Source organism: Rhipicephalus sanguineus, chromosome 1 (genome assembly GCF_013339695.2).
Source record: "Rhipicephalus sanguineus isolate Rsan-2018 chromosome 1, BIME_Rsan_1.4, whole genome shotgun sequence".
NCBI classification, from domain to species: Eukaryota; Metazoa; Arthropoda; class Arachnida; order Ixodida; family Ixodidae; genus Rhipicephalus; species Rhipicephalus sanguineus.
The window spans coordinates 60,965,730-60,975,205 of record NC_051176.1 but is presented as its reverse complement, the minus strand read 5'-3'; the positions used below and the strand labels follow the sequence as shown (position 1 = coordinate 60,975,205).

Genomic DNA, 9,476 nt, shown 5'->3' with positions numbered 1-9,476 from the left:
ATGCAACAGCTTGTTTTGCTTTCGCGGGGGAAAAAAAGACTGCGCGCTGCGCTGCAGAAGTTTACTTCGCTGCGTTACAGCAGTGTCGTGCAATGAAGTGCACTATGAGTGGAAAAAGGGTTTCGTAATAGTACATTCGCGGACGCGTCTTATAATTGCGAGCGCCGGTACCTCTAACGACTACTGGTAATCGTTGTTCAAAACTACTTATCACGTTACTTTGGCCCCGAACGGAAAAATTGTAAACCGCGAGCTTTTCTCGCGTGATATTGTTCAAGCAGTGCCAAGGACGGAGGTAGTAAAAAAGAAAACGGATTGTGCGCTGTCTCATATGCGGTGCATGATTTGATAACTTGCTTTTTCATGCGACATTTTTTTGCGGATGAGCATGTACAGTTATTACTGTAATGTTTTGCTCATTGAAGCGTTCCTGTCGCTGGGAGAGTGCCTCAACGTGTAAAAAGTGCACAAGTAGACCTTCTCAACCGTTTCTTACGTTGCTGCACCGATTTACACCCTCTTTTCAAGCCATTGAAAACATTGTGCATGTTTAACTGCATAAGAGAACTGCACTGCGGCTAAGCAGAAAAAAAATGCATATCTTGCTGTTTGTTCTAGTCCAGCCCCATCGCCATCGCTGCTCGTACGCGACCGTGGCGCCGCAGCGGAGCGCGGGTAATGCAATTGTGGGGTTTGATGAGAATTATAGTAATTGCTGCGGTGCGGTCTACGCCACTGAACTGTTTAACTGTTACTCACTGCCATTATGTGACTACTGTTGACTTGCATTCCATGCACTACAATATGGACCACTGCGGCGGCGAAGAAATCGCTGCGAGCTCAACAGCCATGGGTTTATCGATGTATCCATCTTGCTATTAACAATGTGCGCGTGCTCAAAAAGTTGTTGTTGATGTCGGTAAATCAAGAGGCCTGTGTCTCCGTCAGTACCAAGCGGAACCGCAGCAACTGCGCTAGCTTTCGCGCATACACAAGTAAGTATTGACTGTACTACGTTCTTGCTACTCGAAATGTTCTCTTGCACTGTGTGTTGTACGGTCTGTGATGGTTCTGCATGCATAGCGGAAAGTATGAGATAACTATGGTTACTGATCATTATCCCTACACTCGTGCAATTTTGTAATAATATCGCGCGAGCGTCGACGCTACGATACGGTAGATTTTGATATTGGAGGGAAGCAACGAGATCAGCGATACGACGATCAGCGTCACACCGGCTTTCTGAAGATGTGATCGCACAAATAAGGCTGATAGCGTGCACGAATCACTTAGCAAATAGCGCTGCATACGGCGCTTGCACACGGGTGTGCTCTCTGCGCTTGCGCATCATGCAGGAAATCTCGTTACTTCTTGCATATATTAGGCACTAGGGGTCAACGCTCGCGCGATATTAGTAAAATATTGCAAAGTTGTACAGAGCTCAACACGCTTGTGTAGAACGCTTGAGCGGCAAGTTCGGGACTGCACACATGGCGTCTAGCGATGAAGTCTGGTTTGAAATAGCCCAATCTAGTCATGCATCACTCGTAGCTGCGCATGCTTAAATTTGGGTTCCAATACTACCTTGACTTGGGCGAGTCGTCTGTGTTTACACGTCTCTCCTGACTTCGTCTAAATCGCGCTGCATTCGTCCAAATAGATGAGGGTTATCTCAAGCCACGCATTATCAGTAAACGCCGTTTATGCAGTCTGAAATTGTACGGGGTCGTGGTCCTAGTCGTGCCCGTGAAGAGGCTTTTTGACCCCAGCACTCAGCATCCCAAATGATGGAATGAATAAAGTTTCAAAGATAAATGCGGCGCTGCAGTGTTCTTGACAAGGGTGTCGAGCTCTATACGTGCGCGGGAGCGTTTTGTGGATGCCCAAGCACCCAGTCTGCAGTCTCCTGAATTCGCCGACATGATGTTGTGCGTGCGTCTAATATATGTGCAAAGTGGCCGCAAGTGCTCTCTTAGCGCAAATAAGGACCGCATAGGCAACTGCCCCATAATTTGGTTAAGTTGTGCGCTTTTTATTAAGAAAACCAGAGCATTAGCACAACACTAGCAGCAAAAAGGCATATTTTCTTGTGGCAGTCTTCGTCATTTGTAGCTCAGATGTTTTAACTGAAATCAATGCAGGATCTGCAATGGAAAGACAATAGATGGCTTGCAGGGGCGTCACTGAAACCGCAGTGCCGTGTTGGAGTACCAGCATGGGGGGACACGGTGTTTGCAGTGTCACATTAATGTTATCAAAGCACCGCATGCAGGTCCGTTCTTTATTCATGCACAGAGGCGTTCTTGCCTCGTCATTATCACATTGAAGCAGGTTAACCGCAACCTGTTTATTATCAAAGCTGCCATCGTGGAGTGCCAGTATATTCAGAAGCTGCGTCCAGGACGTCACGTGCAAGCTATCTATAGGATTCAGTTTCTCCATGCATTTGCTCACCTTGAACAGGGCACCGTTTTATCATGAACATCTTTTTCACACCTGTCCATATTAAGACTGCTAACTGCTTAAGACAGATGTCTGGCAAGAGGATTCAGTTTCTCCATGCATTTGCTCACCTTGAATAGGGCACCGTTTTATCATGAACTTCTTTGACACCTGTCCATATTGAGACTGCTAACTGCTTAAGACATATGTCTGGCGAGTTTTCAAAAAGAATGCTTATGAGATAAACAGGCTTACGGAAAGTATTTACATTTTTGCAAGTGCATGCGTATGGCTAACAGGTAGTACATGGCGATAAATATTTACAGAAGAAAATTGGCAGCTACGTGACATTGAAGTTTGAAATTCAGTAGTTTACAACCACAACAGCAACCAATAAATACAAGGCACTTCTATGACTCCAGTCTAAGGACTCGCATAGCATTTACATTACTGCAGTCCACAAACCTCTGCCGTGCCATCACACTTATATAAACTGCTGTATTATTGGTTGAACTAGCATAGTGAGGTCTAGTTCCAGCCTGCCAAATCAATATAACATTTGTTTGGGTTGGTACAGCAGATGCTGTAGCAGGACGACTATTGCAACAACAGAAAATAGTTCGCAAGTGAAATTTTATTTATGCATATGAAGCACGTAGTGTCTCGTTAATTTCACCTGTGTAGTCATGTCACTCAATGCTGATGTTTTTTTTGGGGGGGGGTTCAGTCATGGACATCGTAGGGCACCGTACTTTGTAACCTAAGTTGTGTGGCAAATTCTATACGACAAGACAAGGGCTTCAATAGGAATCATTGTTCATTAATGAGCTTTTGTCACACTGGACATAATCCAACCGCAAGACATCTGGAATGTTCATCCTCTGCAAGCATCATGTGCGTCTTATACCGGTGTCGCATGGGCACTTTTGATCGCGATCAGGGCTGATCCGGATAAGGAGCTGCTACACGGTCACATTTAATTGCGATCAAAAACTATCACAATTCGTGCATCACGATTTGGCTGATGCCCATGCCAAACTTAACCTGGCTCAGGCTGCACCGCGTAGCAGCGACCAACTTGCTAATCGCGCTCAAGAAGTCCGATCCGGATCGGCCCCGATTGCAATCAAAAGTGCATGTGTCAGTGACAACTATATTAAATTGGCTGAACCATTTGCAGGTTTGGTTATGGCATATGACTTCAAGTATTAACTGAGAATTATTTATTGTAAAAGGAAAGAGGTTGGAGAAGCATGTCGGTGAGGTTCCCAGTCCAGGGCTCCACAGGCCTCAGCAGCTGAGCCCGCCAAGCTTGGTTGAGGAGTGTTACTTGAGCCTCCTCTTCCTCGTCAGTGATCTGCTGGCCACGTTTGTTGGGAGCTAGGTTTCACTGTAGCAAGAAATGGATGCATTGACAGCTTTAGAACGTAGATTAAACTGTTGTGCCGCCCTGCAATAGGGCGCCTCGTGTTGAGATCATTGTCTCGTTACCAAGGAAGGGCAAAGTTCAAAGGGACACTGAAGAGAAACAATGGATCGGTTTAGATCGATAAATTGTGCTCCGAGAACTCTAATGTCGTTAATTTCGCCATCATAGGTTTACTAATAGAGGACAAAATCAAGTTCAAAGTTTCGTTTTCAAATTTCGCACTGAAATCTCCCCACGTGACGTCACGGATTTCAAAGTGTATTTATCGTATTTTGGCGCCATTGGCTCAACAAATTACAGCAAACTTGCTATGTTAAGTCCATGGCCCCCTCAGAGGACAATGTACTTCATTTTTACTGATTAGGAACTACATAGTAGGGTAGGCGCCGTCAAAAACGTGATGTCACAGCGAATGGTGCGGAAACTTCAAGGTGGCGTCCCCACCCACATTTTGTTTTCGCGCATTTTCTCGCTTACTAAGCGTCTTCTCGCAGCAAGCTTGGTGTTTTTGGTATTGTGAAAGAGTACTTTACTAATATGAGAAAAATCGTTTTGCTCTTTAGTGTCCTTTTAACGTCCCCAAAGCTGGGGGTCCAGTTTTCTGGGAAGGGGGAAGAATTTCCCTGTAAATCTCCATAAGAATACATACCGTATTTACTGGATTGTAACGTGACGGGTGACTTCATTGCATCCAGGAAGAAAAAATAGAATTTCGGTATTCGATTGCAACACGAGGGTTGACTTTAGTAGCAAAAATACAAAAAAAAAACTCGCGTTACATTCAGGAAAATATGGTAGGTTGGTGGATATGCCTCTTTGAGGATTGAGAGAAAGAAGATATGGATGGCCGCTAACAGTTTATCTACCTGCGCCTCACCCAAGACTGGCTCAGCAAACACAATGGAAGCCCTAGCGCAAACCCTCACAAAACCAAAGAAGCCATGAGGCAGGGGTTTTACACCATCACGGACTCTCAAGTCTAAATGTTTGTATTAATAGCCAGTCTCCAGTAGGTTCACTCTCAGGCAGAAAATAAATCCACGCATTCCTTAAAGGGATTGACAACTACCCTAGGTGTGCTGCAAAATTATACAAAGTCTATTAACTGGTGACTGAACCAAACATGCTGGTCGCCATTTACATAGAATAAAAAATTCTAGTAAGGGTAACAAATGTTTAACTTGCTGATAATTTCCGGGGTTTTATGGCCAACACTGCAACATGATCATGACTGATGCATGCCATCGTGGATAGCTCCATAGAATTTCGCTGCATGGGGTTCTTTAATGTGCACTGATAACACATAGTACACAGGCCTCTAGTGTTTAACCGCCGCAGTCGGGATCGGCACCGTGTCATACACAATGTAATTAAGTTTACTTATCTTCTGGTGGTTCGCACTGGAGTGGAAGACTGCGTAATTTGGTCTGCTTGCTGCCTAATTTTGTCCACACTTCCACCAAAAATGTACTGTACATTACGTTTTTGTATTAGAAAGTGGTTACCAATAAGATTTATTCACAAGGAAATAAACATGTGCATGGATTAGAAACTTAATAGAACAAAGGTGAATTTTACCGGCTTTTTTTTTGGGGGGGGGGGGGGTAGATGCAACATTAATGAGAAATAGACAATCAAGCCCAGGAGAGTATAGGGGATGTTATTTATAGTAATTATGATGCAAATGTGAAGAAAGTAAACTGGACGAAAAGATAACTTGTCACTGGCAGGGACCGAACCTGCAACCTTCGAATAATGCGTCCGATGCTCTATCAATTCAGCTACGGCGGCAGTCATCCTCCCGTCCACTTTAACGGGTACTTGGGAGTGTTAATCACCCCTCTCGTAGTCATGATGGCGAGTGTGGAACACTCTTGTTCTGCCTGCTAGCATTATGTAGCACGTGAGCTCTTTACGAGCTGGTAGCTGACCAAAAGTCCCTTGCATACTACCTGAAGGCATGGAGTCTGCCATAACGAGACGCTTGCCTAATAGAGCATCAAGCACCTAACGTTCGAGATCAACTGTTTGTGAGGAAAATCATGAGGCATTTTTTTTACTGCAAACAAGTGTCTAGAACAAAAACAAGTATAAAATTTTCATTTAACTAGAATTAAATGACATGAAGTTTTGCAAATCAGCCAATAATATTTTATTTCTTTCCCAGATTTGCTTTAACATTCATTCACTCTCTCGATGTGACATTTCCTTTTTATACAAGATATCTTGAACACCATTTATCCCAAAGAATCAGGCTGCTGAGTCAAGGAACCATGTACCTCACAGCAGCTGCTGTCTTTATATGGGATACACATTACATATAAAGGTTTTCTGCCCTCCCTATACTCGCATTTATGAAAGACCAGAGAAATATAGTATGCAATATTTGCAAAGTGTCGTGCTAGGCAAGCACACAATCACACGGCAACGAAACAAATAAAAGTCCAACTATTCTAGCCAGAGCATGTATACAGCAGACAACCGCTAGACTTAACTCAGTTGAAGTCTAGCAGTTGGGGGGGGGGGGGGGGGGGGTAGTGATTCTTAATAATAAAAAAAACAGGAAGCGAAGAAAAATAAGAGCCCCGCAACTGTCTATCTCTGGGATGACACCTCAGCAGTAGTTCTCAGGGGGAAGATAAGGAGGGGTTAAAAGAATAATAGGAAAGAGTGGGGTGTCCGGTCAACAGAGTTCAGGGACGGGGCCACGATCGGCCAGGGGCACGGGTACATCACGGAAAGGCGAACCTTGATCGGTGAGAGGTACACGGCTTGGCGGACGAGGCAACCATCACGGCATGACGATCGGCGAGAGGCGGAGAAGACTAGGCATCGCGGACGACGCAACCGTTGCACATGAATTCCACGGAGCGAATCACCTCTAGCGGTTGTCCTGTATCTTTCGCTGTAGTCCTTGTGTGTGTTCGCTAGTAATATGGAAGCATTCAATCAGTACCAACTAGCCCAGCTAAATGCATTCACGAGTTGCTGTTTGTGGCACAACCATTGGTAGACAAGAAATCTTGGTAAAGCCATGTGGCTGGTACACAGAGCCCTTGCTAGATGCCTCGCCGATGTGGCTTTACCTCTTGCAAGCAACAATTAGGGCCCGCAGGGTTCATACAGGTTTCGAAGAAGAAAATTCAAGGAATTTCAAGAGCCTGTCGCACGTTTCTCAAGGACTAAAAAACGGCATCCACATGATGATTTGAAGTGCGGAGAACTTTAGGGGCCCGGCTTGTCGTCCATCCATACATCTCATGTGGCGTAGTCACGCTCACAGTAAAGAGCTCAGTGAAGGCCATAACAAGGCTAGCAATGCTCAAAATCACGTTAAAATGAAAGAACCAGTTTTAAAATAATATAATTAACAGAAGTAACAAAGAAGTAATTGCTGTAATTAACTTAACACTGCAAAAAACATTTTGGAAACATGTGAGTGACTCCGGCGTTGCACAAGAGAGAGCGCCGCCGTCTCGCCAAGTGCGCGATGGCTCTTCCCACCGGCACCTACTCTGGCGGCCAATTAGCACGTGCTGTGTTGCAACCGCACCTGCACGGAACCTTTATAAACCACTCCTCGCTTTTCCACCTAAATTCTCCGTATGGATCCAGCTGTGCAAGAGTGCATCGAGTGTCAGTGAGCGCTGGCTCGCGCAAGACAGCGTCGACGCCAGACAAATTCTAAGGTGAAGGCTCACAAGCAGCCGCCACTTGACAAGAGCAACAACAGCCACTGCCTCTCCATGTGAACTCCCAGTGAGCAGCTGCAGAACGTAAGGGATGACAACAGAACCCCGGCATCACTAAAGCTAGGACCGCTGCGGCTCGTTAGTGCAGGCAAGCCGATCGTAAACTCAAGGTAAAGCAAGCACAAGTGAAACTTTTACAGCACCAGACTAATTCAACCATGGTGCGTGAGAAGGTAGCTGCCGCGCAATGTCAAATGCACCAGAATAACTCAACTACCTTTCCTGTGTGCAACAACACCAGCAACAATACAACCATACTATAACAGCATTTAATCGTCATTACACATTACCACTCAGCACATAACATTAAAACCTCACGATACCATAATACCCACATTGCAACAACAACAATTGTTAGCATCAATAACAATAGGGGGTATGCACTTGACGTCATCCGCGAGGAGCGCTAGCGGTGGGGTTGCCATTTTGACGGTCCGCGCACTCTCCGCACGTGCTGTGTCAGAGATCCGTACGGCACAAATGACTAGAGACCTCCATAACACCTCCTGCACGCCTACGCACGGACAGCGTATACGAACAGACCTCCAAGATGGCACGGCGATGGTGTTGCCACCTTGCGGATCAAGGCTCAGTGCATGCCCCCTATAACAGCACAACGGGAATCGTTGGGTGCCTAGTGCTACGCACTTCCTCAGGTTTCACAATAGTGGACAGTGTGTCTACCAACCTGGAAAAGTCAGGAAATTTGGACACATCTCGAAATGTCAGGGACTAGTCATGGAATTTCTGAAAAACCTGGCCAGGTCATGGAAACTGACAGCAGTCTGTGTGACCGTCATGGAAATAATCTTTACCTTTTATCAGAGCTTGAAAAATCGCTCCTTTGGCTGCAGTGACAGTGAACACCTAAGCAGAAGCGTTAAAAAAAAAAGAGACAGTGCATAACTGTTGCTTCTACAGATCACAGAGTATCTCTCAAATCCCAAGCACGGCGTTACTCACGCCGATAAGTTTGTGCATCCTTGTCTTGGTCATAATCTCGGCTCAGCTTGAAAGCATGCTGGATAGGCTAGAAGTACCATCAGCAGAGGCTCGCCAGGCCATGTCAAGCTTATTCAGTGGCAATGAAACAGAAAATGTCCTCAGCTATACACTTATTGCTGGTAGCTCGGGTTTCAAGGGTAGCATGGCATAACTGCAGCTATACATCTCATTTCGGTTTCTTGAAATCGTATTATTAAATCTGTGATTATTTTTGAGCATCGTGTCTATCGAAGAGTACGTAAATGAAAGGAATGCACCGACCTCCATGATTCCTCCACGGAATTGAGGAAACTGTTGCCTCCTGATACGGCAATGGTGCTGCCCCACCGTCTGTTGCAGCATGACAAATTCCTCTGTGCCGCCACAGAAAAAACACAAATACACATATACCAGACACACAAACTGTGCTCATGTGTGGGTTGTGCGGTTGCACAGGGTTTTACTTTTTGTTAAGATGCACCAACTTGCCCAACAACAAGTTCATCTAAACTACAGAGGTCAGTCATACATGCAAGCGTGCTTGACCAGCACTGCAAAAGTGCGTTTGCAGGGGTGAGACAGCTGCGCATATTGCGCATTTTTGATACAATTCCGTTTTCCTGCGCCAAGCTGCTCCAAAAGCATGAAAATCGCAAAAATTGCGCCGAACTGCTCCAAACCAGCCTCGAAAGCCAGAATTTCTATGCCCACGTCAGCTTCATTGGGAAAAAAGGCAGAGTTGACAACATGATTTTCCAATTTGCACCTATAGCAGAGACTGGGATACCAAGAAAATGAGACGTTCGCAAAACGCGTAGACGCGCCCAACCGTGCTTCTATGCACCTTTCTAATGAGGGCTCCCATGATG

General features: G+C 45.5%; 1 long non-coding RNA gene across 1 annotated transcript; it reads right to left on the bottom strand.

Moving 5' to 3' along the window:
- Nucleotides 1-3,648: 3,648 nt before the first annotated feature.
- On the bottom strand, nucleotides 3,649-8,882 carry LOC119392026 (uncharacterized). Its single transcript, XR_005183628.2, has 3 exons — nucleotides 8,587-8,882; nucleotides 8,439-8,490; nucleotides 3,649-3,832 (listed from the first exon to the last, which is right to left on the bottom strand). It is a non-coding gene; the product is annotated as an uncharacterized LOC119392026 (long non-coding RNA).
- Nucleotides 8,883-9,476: the final 594 nt, after the last annotated feature.